This window comes from Gymnodraco acuticeps, unplaced genomic scaffold (genome assembly GCF_902827175.1).
Source record: "Gymnodraco acuticeps unplaced genomic scaffold, fGymAcu1.1, whole genome shotgun sequence".
Classification (NCBI taxonomy): Eukaryota; Metazoa; Chordata; class Actinopteri; order Perciformes; family Bathydraconidae; genus Gymnodraco; species Gymnodraco acuticeps.
Genome location: NW_022989982.1, coordinates 195,023 through 207,336, shown reverse-complemented (window position 1 = coordinate 207,336; position 12,314 = coordinate 195,023).

The window sequence follows — 12,314 nt, the reverse complement described above, 5'->3', positions numbered from 1 at the left end:
GTCACGCCGCTCGCTTCTTCTTCCTCGACTGCTGGCCGAAATTCTGGGTTGGCTGCGCCTGAGCTGCAGCCGGAACCGGAGATTTTCTAGGCCAGCTCGCCCTCGTCTCCAGCCTGGGCTGGGGACTCGGGGCGGGCTTTTCTTCACGACCCCAGCCGGCACTGCGCATGCGCGTGACGGTGGTGCCTTTACAGCCCCAGCCGGCACTGCGCATGCGCGTGACGGTGGTGCCTTCACAGACCCGTCAATTGTCCGCCCTTTGAGAGAGGCCGTAGCTGCTCTCAGAAGGGGAACAGTTGACGGACTGTTTATTGTTTTTATTGTTTTTCTTTTCATTTTCGAGCTGCGCCCTTGGCTCGAAGCCTGGATGCGTCAGCGGAAAATGTTTTATGACAGAAAAATCAATAAGTGTGTGACATGTGTTTACGCGGACTTGAGGATGGTGTTGAGGCATCTCTCGAGGCGGCGGGAACACATTTAGAGCTGGGGAACCGTAGACTTCCAGCTCTGTCACAGAGGGGAGAAGGAGGGGCTGTCACGCCGCTCGCTTCTTCTTCCTCGACTGCTGGCCGAAATTCTGGGTTGGCTGCGCCTGGGCTGCAGCCGGAACCGGAGATTTTCTAGGCCAGCTCGCCCTCGTCCCCTGTCTGGGCTGGGGACTCGGGGCGGACTGCGACCTCTGCGTTTTCGGTATTTTGAACCGAGCAGGGTTCGGAGCAGCTTGGACGAAGGGCTGCCGCTGCGAAGGCAGCGGCTGGGCCCTTCGAGGGAGGCAGAGGTGGAGGGCCTCGTCCTCCTTCTTTTTCGACTCGCATCTCCTCTGCATGGAGGCAAGAGCGGAGCCGAAAATCCCCTCGGGAACGATGGGCATGTCAAGCACATCCTGAACAACGTTCAGAGCCCTGGCGGACAACGCTGCGGCTCTGTAGGACCGTTCAGTCATGGTCGACTGGAAACGGTCCACCTTTGCTGGCAGCGTGGGGTTCCTGCTTGGTGACCCATCCTCGGTGGGAGGTGGGCTGCCACCAGCAGTTCCATCGGCGGTATGCGGAGCAGGCCGAGCCTCTGCGGGCGAGACCATGGTGAGGTCTCGCCGGGAGCTCCCGCCTGGTGAGGCGTGGGGCTCCGTTCCCGCGTCTCTTGCCGCCACCGGGTCCCGGCGTGGGGTCCCGGTTCCGCAGCTGCCGCTGTTAGTGAGCCCCAGACCGACGCAGTGAGGGGCTCAGTCTCTGCGGCGGACGCCCCCGTGTCTTGATTGCCAAACGGCGAATCAGTGGACATGAGGGAGTCCTGTTCCAACAAGCTAGCTTGGTGTGCTAGCCGTCGGTGGAGGCTCTTTCGGATGAAAAGGGCACAATGCCCGCACGAGCCGGGGTTGTCGATAGCCTCCTGGGCGTGTTCCAGCCCGAGGCAGGACGAGCAGACCTGGTGTGAGTCTGTGCCTGCTATCTTCAACCCGCAGCCGCATGACCGAACCTCCGAGTCCCTGACTCCTCTGGTGTGACGGGGCAGAGGCGTCCATCTTGTTCGCCTCGTGGCGTGGAGAGGAACCGCTCGTAACAGGTACGTCGTTTAGAGAAAAAGTGTTACCAACCCGTCCTTAATCCGGAGAAAAAGGGACGGTGTGGGTCCTTTGTTCTCAAAGAATATTGACTGGTGTGTCAATATACTTCTAATCCTTTTCTCCTCCGTGAGAGAGAAAAGGGAAAGCGTCCTCGCTACCGTGGTGTCGGTAGTAAGGGGAAGCTAGCTAGCAACAGGTGCGTAGCTAGCTTGAGAAAAATCAAAACCTTACCTTACTTTCCGGGGAAAGAACGGCGAGGTCGATTTTAATACTAACTGGCGTTAGTATTACCGTCTTCTTGCGAAGCAGAAGGAGTAGCCGGCGAGCGCCCGTCGACCGAAATGGTTATATTTGGGTTCAGTCTGTGGACCGTTAAGCTTGTCCGGCTACTATAGAGATGTGCTCTGAAGCAAGAAGAGGTGTTTGAATGGCGCATGCGTTGTGGCGCAAGCTAATTATAGGGGGTGATTTCCCTGACGCTGACGTCAAGATCTCCAGCCAATCAGGATTGGCGTAATGAGATTGATGCTTCTGTTTGCTCCGCGATGAGGCGCATCCCATAGTGAGACATCGAACGGAGTGTTATGAATGAGAACTGGATACAGCATGGGAGGCGGGGCCTCATTCATTCATATGAGAGTTGCTCAATGGCGCATGCAGTGTTGCCAACTCCATAGTAAGGAAAGTAGCTATTGGCTGTCCGGAAAGTCGCCAGAAGTCGCTAAGTGACGTCATCGCCAAATTTGCATATCATGTAATGGCGGCTGTAGGAGAGAGCATGGCAGAGGGGAGTACAAAAAACGTTCCCAACCCTTCAAGGATCAAATTCTGGACTTCTCCAGGAAAGCATCATGATGTTTAGCTTGTCACAGAGAGGCACACACACAGTGGACGAGGTGATTGAGTGACTGAGGCTGTGTGAGGCAAAGCAAAGGCAGTTATTTATTATAGTGTGAAAGTGAGTGAAGAAACATTTACATTTTACATTTAAATCCCGCTCAAAACCAGGACGGCTTGGCAGTTAGCGCATGCGCAATTCATTTGCAGTCTCGACGCGGGGGAGTGTGGTTGTCTCCTCTCTGCTCTGACTGCAGCATCAGCTCTGCTGCGGCCAGGCAACTGTCAGTCTGAGCGCCTGTGAGTACTATGGGAGGGAGGCGGGGCTCACGGCAGCATCCGCGGCTCGTTAACTGCAGAACAATGTGAGTCTCCAAACACCAGAAAAGTCCATAATAACACCATTATAAATCGTTAGATTAGTCGTTAGTCGCTTTTGACACAAATAAGTAGCCGGAGGGTTTGAAAAGCCGCCCAATTTAACGAGAAAATCGCCAAGTTGGCAACACTGGGCGCATGATGACAAAATGGTCCCAACTTTTGAGAGAGCGAAACGTCACAGATTACCCGGCATGCCTGAGAAGTACCCGTATGTGCATGTGCACTCATAGAGCATGCGCAATTTTAACCACGCCGCCCAAAAGGCTCGTTCACATTAAGCACGTGAATTTGCGTACACGTAACAGCACCGCGCGTTCATGACAGCATGGTACTGGATTTATATTAACGAGGCGGCAGTTAGCAGCTAGCGGCTAGCTAGTAAATTATGCTAAATTACACATCAATCGTTATGTACTTTTATATTACGCTGACATCAGGATCTAGTGATATCCAAGCAACAGAGCTTCATTTAGCATGATACTTGTGTGGGTTGTACATGAAACCACTTGGTAATATATAAAAATGTATATGTTGAAGCCTGTTATGATCAATTTTGAGTTAAAACTTTATCTAAAAAGTAAAGCTGATGATGGATTACTGTGGTGGAGTTAAAATAACAATAGCCTATTTATTTTTTAAATGTGATGGAGTAAAAGGATAGTAACTGTGATTATTCATGTTAAGTAGCCCACAAGTAACTAAAACAATTGCAAGTGCAATAAGAAGCTACAGGAACGTTAATCTACATCGGTAATATTAACTTTATTTAATACAACATTTACGGTACAAGATTTACATCATACAGCCCATGTAGTATAATATTTTACAAATGATGAATTACAGCAAACATGTGCAATATATCCATTATTACAGCTCCGTGGGCTGGCAGTAAGGCGATATGGTCCGTTGTTATTGTGCATCCATGGGTAAAGAGAAACTCATGTAGTACTGAACACGTAACTTGAACGTGCCGGGCGGCGCGGTCCCGTGGGCGCGTTCATAATGCCGAGGGAAATAACTCTCAGAATAACGTTATTAGCACATTTTTACAACTTGAGGAACGAATGTTTTTAATAAGGGCTATACAAACGTTCATACTGGGTAGTTTATTTAGTTTAAAAAAAAGTATCCAACGAGTTACAGACCACTCTTTCCCAATGTAAGTCAATGGGAAAAAGTGTTTCGGGGCCCAGCAACCTAAAGGAAGTGTAGTACCGCCGTTTGACCAGCACGAATATTCTCATCAGACTTCGGCGCACTTCCTGGGGGCTTTGGTGGGAGCCGGTTGGTCAAGCCCCAACCCGTATTGCGCATGCGCAGATTTAAGATTCAGTAGAAATGATAACAAAGTAAAAGTCTGCTGCTTATTGTTCTACTAGGCCAAAATAGAGTCAAAGAGTATATGAGAGTGAGAGTGTGTTAATTAATATATTTGGCAGTTTGGAGTAAGTCTGTAGATTTGTTTGTGTGAGTGTGTTTCATGTGTAGGCCTCTCACGATAATTAATTTTGTTGGATTCATTTTCCCGGAAATTATTGCGATAAACGATAATATTGTCGGCACCGTTGTATGACCATTTTAGACCACTGACATAATGATAATATATAATAATAATTCAAGTACATCCTTTCAAACTGCTAGTCACATCCTCATGTAAATGGCAATTTATTGAGTTCATTTTTATTTATCATACGATAAATCAATGAATTGCTTATCACGACAAAACAGTGGAAACAAACATGTGTTTGATTTTCATTAGTGAATGAAACTTTATAGTCTGTGTCCAATATTGTGTATTTGTATATATTGTGTATATATATCCTATGCTAAGGTCCCGCTACTGACACGATAGCAGTAATTTAGTGCGCATATGTGTAATTAAACCCATGATATCAAAATCTCACTCCAGCCAGTATACCCAAAGTTGGCAACCCTGATCTACACAAGCTAGCAATGTTGTATAAAAATGACCTTTCATAATATAAATATATGCATTAAATAGTATGATGTTTAGAATTAGGGTATAAACCTTAAATATATAGTATAGGGTGGTCTAGTACCTGTACATTTTCAAATTCATTTATTTTAAGCTCCAACCACCGGAATTCGTTATGATAGTCAAGAAAACTCTCCTGGTTAATTGTATTCAAATTCCAACCACATTTACCCCTCCCTCATCAACCTTGAAGTTTAGACTCACGTAAGGTGGTCCTTAAAATTGAAAGTCGGAAAGTCTAAGTTCACCAGGAGAGTTTTCTTGACTAATAGAATGAATTCTGGGGGTTTGGAGCTTAGACTTTCCGACTTTCAATTTTAAGGACCACCACCCTAATAGAGTAGGGCTCTTTTTTACTCTCTTATTTAACTGGGTTAGGTGTGTTGCCCTTGGACCATGGCATGTTCATTTAAGCTTGAAGTTCACATATGTATGATGTATTTTGGTCTATACAGTCTATGGTTTTGGCTCAGCATTTCTCAAAGACCATAATCATTCTGTGTACATTCCAGACTGGTGTTGGTGTCTTCATACTGGAGCTCAGAAAGGATTTGATTTACATGTACAAGCTAACATCTTACTCAATCCGATTGCTTCAGGAAGATGAGATGTAAAACCTGCAGGATGTCAGCATTTACAGGCTGAATGATTGGTGTGAGTCTCTGCAAGGGCAACATCATTATCATACATTTTATTTGTGAAGTGCTTTGCATGACAGAAAAAAAAGAAGAAAACAAAGCATATAACTACTCTGGAGGCTCCAGCCTGTGTGCCTCTCTAAATACTTTATAGAATCTGTCTTAGCAGCATTTCAGTGAGCTAGTTCCCACTGAAAAAAACATGCTTCACTGTTCTCTCAAACCAACTGCAGGAATAAATTGAGTTTTGTGCTTACACACACATACCACATTCACACAGCAATCAGACAAAGTGACCATTGGTCTCAGACAAATCAATCTCTATGAGCAGTTACAAGAACTTGCAATAAAGATATACTGGCACTGCAGTGTGATATTTGAAACCCTTGTGTCAGCTTTCTCCAAAGCTCCATACTCTTTACAATCAGAGGAAAAAGGCAACAAGAATTGAGGACACACACGCAGAATAGACGACAGACCAATAAAGAATCAGGTTTTCAACAACCTTAAGTTAACTTTTAATTCATTTGGATGGTTATGAGTTATTTATGTAACATATTTATATATATGTTGGTTGCAAAAGAGGCTTTTTATAACTGCATGCCTTAGTTTGATTACAGACAAGTTCTACCTTGTAGTGTTTAGTTGCTTGAGTTGCTTGGATAGCTGTAAACTTCAAGTTCATGTAAGTTGGACACTGTTTTTCTATATTGACAAAGCGGTGAGGCAAGTTCTCACCTCTAACACCGGTTTACCCTTTTCACCTCTCTCTTTCTCTCTCTCTCTCTCTCTCTGTGTACTAGGTCTTCCTGTAGCCTACTTGTGCATGTTACCCCACATTAAATATTGAGCAGTCTCTTCTAGAGACAAGCTGCTGGGGGCTTTGAATCATTCAGATAAATACTGCACTCCATGCTGGCAGAGCACTCCTGAGTAAAAGGATGTAATACTCAACATAAACGCTTGTAATACTCATGCAACATGTCTATACACTGTACACACAGACAGCCCACATAGATATGCAAACTGTATACATGCAAACACTATATGTAGATGGGGCACGTGTGGTTGAAAATGGGATTTGCTCTCCTAAAGCAGAACTCGATGTCAAAAGCATTTCATCAGTATTTGGTAACTGCACTCGCTATCTACTCACTGGTGTTATTCATTTTTTACTTTCTCTATCAATAACATACACTTGTCGTAAAATATAATCATGGCATGTTTCCCAATCATTTAGGGTGTAGTGTGCACCTGGAGGATATACCTTTTTCACGACAGATACTTCGAAGTGTTACAGTTGGATAAGCCAAGATCTAACTAATAACTATAATCATGGCTCTATTCCATGTATGTGTTATGGTGTGTCATGTCAAAGAACCAGCCAAAACAAAATCAGGAATCTGGCAAAAACTAAATCTTACAGAGCCATCAATATTATGATGAATTCAAGTTGTAATTTTCCTGCTATGATGAGCCGAATCATCTGCTGCAAAAAAAGTAATGTTGGCAAAATAATGTTTAATTTAATCAATTAATAATCCAAGCTAGTACAGGACCATTATTCAGGTTATTATGTATGTTATGTACAGGTTTATTTTGTGGGCTGTTCATTCGTTGGCTTATACAAAAGAAAAAGGTAACACATACATTTAAAGTGTTTGGCCTGTGCTTAGATGGCTTTACAACATTTTGTGTCACTCCTTGTTGATTACTAAAGTAACTAAAGAGCACAGGGGGTAATCCTGTGGGTTTAACTGTACCCACACAAACATAGACATGTGCGCCAACAAACACACAAACTGGATTAGTTTAATCTGGAGCTGGAAGACACTCTGTCCTAAAACATCCTGACTAACAGGACTCTTAGTGATGACAACGATGGTGATGATAAGAATCTGTGTGTGATTTCAAAAGGTTAGGTATGTGTTTAAAACAAACAGCTACACCTTTGCCTGTTTGCACCAAGCCCCCAGGAAGTGCGCCGGACTCAGATGAAAATATTCGTGCTGGCCAAACGGCGGTACTACACTTCCGTTTGGTTGCCAGGCCCGGAAACACTTTTTGGATGCACAATAAGAACGGATCCATGTCGTCTTACTGCCATCCCACGGAGCTGTAATAATGGATATATTGCACATGTTTGCTGTAATTCATTATCATACTACATGGGCTGTATGATTAAATCTTGTACCGTAAATGTTGTATTAAATAAAGTTAATATTACCGACATTATTAACGTCCCTGTAGCTTCGTATTGCACGAAGAAGCTCATTGCACTGTATATAAATATATATATATATACAGTGCAATAATAATTTCATGCTAAATGAAGCTCTGTTGGATATCACTAGATCCTGTTACAGCGTAATATAAGTACATAACGATTGATGTGTACATTAGCATCATTACTAGCTAGCCGCTAGCTGCTAACTGCCGCCTCGTTCATATCAAATCCATGATAACAACAATCCATTACCATGCTGTCATGAACGCACGGTGCTGTTACGTGTACGCAAATTGACGTGCTTGATGTGAACGAGATTGAAGATTATCTTGTAGTGAGAAGGGACAGGAACGTGAATGGAGGTGGTGTCTGCAGGCGCGCCGGATTCATTTTAGAAGTGGGGGGGGGCAAAAAAAGTGCGTGTGTATGGGCCAAAAAAAGTGCGTGTGTATGGCCCAATCCCAAACCACGCCCTACACCTATACACACACCCTCCGTGACGGAGTGAACTCTGTGGAGTGACACATGAGGCTCCAGAGGCTGTCAGATGGAGGGAGTAAATACAGCAGCAAGCTTTGGGACAAACTCCCCTCTCTCTGGCAGAAACAGGAAATGCGTAACTGTATGTAGGCCTAACAACGGTTTCAAATCAGCATCTCTTAGACAACAAATGTAAATGAATAACTCAAATAAAACTCCAAACATCTTTGGTTACTTTTTTGTAAAGCTCTTTTAGTTTTAAACCTGATGTTTATAAGCTTCTTAGTTTTTGCAATAGTCTGTAAATATACACAACTTTATAATAAAATGCACACATTTACCTTTTTCTAGACTAAACACAGGTATGATCCTAAGTAAAAAAAAAATGAGGTTATCATGAGGTTGTTAACATCGCAATTTATCACTATCGTTTAGTGGTTTTGCAAAGAATGAACCACTCTCTGTTTTTGTACCATTCTGCGTTGAAGTACCTTCTCTTTGCTCAAATAATCTACTAGCGGTCTCCTTTTTTCCGATAGTTAGCTGTACAGCTTTACCCGCCTCAATGTCCCAACAACAAACCTCCATGCAGTCGGAACCAGCCTGTTTCGGTTCAACGACGGCGGCGGTGGGGGCGGCGGCGGTTTTGACAGTTTCTGCGGCCGCAGAGGTGCTGCTTTTGGGTTCATCTGGCTTCGCTGTTTCTATGATTGATGAAGGTCCAGGCTCCGGAGATGTGGATGTCAGGGATGTGACCTTCCAGTTGTTACATTTAAGTTTAGATTGACTGTATTTGTGACCTGCTCCATCGAAATCAGTCGCATTGACCCGAAGACACATTTTGAGTTGTATACACGGTTGGAAAGAGGATATTCCTAGCTTTCTAATGATATCAGGATTGTTTTTGTACTCCGAATATTAAGCGAAATATGTCACATTATATAATGACAATCACCGAGTCCTCATTTTGAGAAAAAGGCCTTAAAAGTTTCCTCTTCTCTGGAATCCATCGATCTGATTGATTATTAGTGGAGCAAATGATCAAATACTACGGAGGGAAGATATTTTCGTTTGGAGGGGAAGCTCGCGAGTGTGTGTGTATACGTGTGTGTGTGTGTGTGTGTGTGTGTGTGTGTGTGTGTGTGTGTGTGTGTGTGTGTGTGTGTGTGTGTATACGTGTGTGTTTGTGTAATTTTGCGTTTGTGTGTATTGTGTTTGTTTCCCGGGGAAAACACTCACAAGAAACACCGGCTGTTGTTATGCCTGCTGTGACGTTAAGTTACTCCGTTCTCCGCTTGTAATTATACCGAAGCTTCAAAGTTGTATTTATCATCTGAATTTGCCGAAACAAGTTTAATATTCTGAAAGCCAAGACTTTGTTTAATTAAAATCAGATGAAAACAAACTGTAACGGACCCTGCCGTGTTATCTATGATTACTATACTCTTACATTCATAATTTCAGCGGAGGGAGGGGGGCGGCTTTGCTGGAAGAGCAGATTGCGAGTGAGAGGTGCCTGTCTTCATCCCTTTACAAGCTTCAAAAATGTATTTATCGTGTGATTTTGGAAATAAAGTTTCATATTCTGAAAGCCAATACTTTGTTTGTTTAAAATCAAACAAAACACCCGAACCCTGAAAAAATAGTTTTTTACGTAAATCCACGTTTATTCTGAAATGAGCCGTTGCGACTTCCGACTGATTTCGATAGAGCGGGTCACATTTAGTTTTCTTCTGCGCTGGTTCTTCTGACATGTTTGCAAGTGTATATATTATTTCTAGGTTAACGGCTGACACACACAGGACAACGTAACAAATAAAGTAAACAACGAAACAAATCTAAGCTTTTTTATTGGTTGTAATTTACATGGATACATTTGAATGGTGTGACAATGTCCTATTTGATTGGGTTAAAATGTACATATTCTTCCTGTTATGTCTGCCTGCTTTATTTTACCTAATGCAAAGTTACCTGCTGCTCCATCGAAATCAGTCGCATTGACCCGAAGACATATTTTGATTCCTAGCTTTCTAATGATATCAGGATTGTTTTTGTACTCCAAATATTAAGCAAAATATGTCACATTATATAATGACTGTTACAGAGTCATCATTTTGAGAAAAAGGCCTTTAAAGTTTTCTCTTCTCTGGAATCCATCATTTCTCATCATCAATCATCATGATTGATTATTAGTGGAGCAAATGATCAAAATACTACGGAGGGAAGATATTTTCGTTTGGATTATGCACTCACGAGAAACACCGGCTGTTGTTATGGCTGCTGTGACGTTAAACTACTCCGTTCTCCGCTTGTAATTATGCCGTCACAAGCTTCAAAGTTGTAGGCCTATTTATCATCTGAATTTGCCGAAACAAGTTTAATATTCTGAAACCCAAGACTTTGCTTATTTGAAATCAGATAAAAACAAACTGTAACGGACCCTGCCGTGTTATCTATGATTACTATACACCTTACATTCATAATTTCAGCGGGAGGGAGGGGGGGGCGGCGCTGAGGAACAGCAGAGTGGCAAGAGCTGTCATCTTCCCTTTACAAGCTTCAAACATGCCTGTAGCTAGTGAGATTGAATATAACAATCAAAAATAACAAAATATACACAGCTAGATCAGATCACGTTTTAGATGCGACTTTAGAGTAGAGGGGAATTATTGAAACGGGATTTGTACAGTTTTCCGCGGCACAGTTTCATGGAAACACATCAGCTTTTGGACGACAGTCAATATGGATTCAGGAAAGATAGATCAACATCTATGGCACTAATGGAATTAAGTGAGGAAATAGCAAACTGCATGGACAATAAAAAACAAGCAGTGGGAATATTTATAGACTTACAAAAAGCATTTGACACCATAGATCACAATATTTTACTGATAAAACTGGAACGGTATGGCATCAGAGGGGTGGGATTAAACTGGGTGAGAGATTATTTAAGCAACAGACAACAATTTGTTGAATTTGTTGAAAACATACAACAAATCCACTAGGGGTGTAACGGTTCACAAACATTTCGGTTCGGTACGTACCTCGGTTTTTTGGTCACGGTTCGGTTCGGTACGTTTTCGGTACAGCAGAATTTTTTTTCACAAAACAAAACATATATATATATTTATATTTATATATTTATTATTATTATTAAACTGTGAATAATGTATTCACTCAAATAAATACAAAATATAATAAAATAAACATTAAGGTGCAGCATTTCGATGAACTGAAATAATCTGTATTTGAACTTTACTGTACTAGTACTCACAAAACATAAACTATTAGTTTGGGGTTTTTAATTATTATTAAACTGTGAATATTCACTCAAATAAATACAAAATATAATAAAATGAACATTAAGGTGCAGCATTTCGATGAACTGAAATAATCTGTATTTGAACTGTACTGTACTAGCACCTAAGCAGCCAGTTTGACATTAGGACTTGCTTGTCATTGTATTTTCATGTTTTTTTAAAGAAAAATTAACTTGTCCACATTGCTTGCCGAAAGGGCAGATCTGCTGGCACTAACAATGTCTCCTGCTGTGGAGAACACCCTCTCGCTAGGGACAGAGGTAGCAGATACAGCCAGGTAGCGCTTTGCTAACATGGCAACATAAGGATAGTTGGCGTTTGTAATAGCTTTGGCTCGGTCTGAACTCTTTGCGAGTGGTGGAGGCTTAAATGCTAGTGGGAGTTGGGTTTGCACTTCAGTCTTTTTTCTTTTGGTACCGGTGATATTCACGTTCGGGTGATGCCTTTTCAAAAGAGTGTGCAAGTTTGATGTATTGCCAGCCGCGTAACCAATTTTAGTTGAACAATGCCGACAAACAGCTTTGGTTCGGTCCACCTGTCTTTGTCCGTCATCCTTGTACGTAACTGCAAAACCAAAATGTTCCCAAACCGGAGACTTCAATGATGCTGGAGGATTTTCGAGCTCAACTTTATCTGCGTTCGCCATACATTTTTGACAGTTCCTCAAATTACTGACTACATTTGAACGCATCCCTCTGACCAGCTCTCATAGTATGCCTCTCATCCAATGAAATGACTTGCTCGCTCTATGACGCGTTGAACCCAATGTGAGCAAATTACTCTGAATGCTGCGACGCAGCACCTGAGATTACTTCCAAAAAGTTATTCACGTTCTCAATTTTTTACGTTTAACGTTATATTCGTTCGGTAC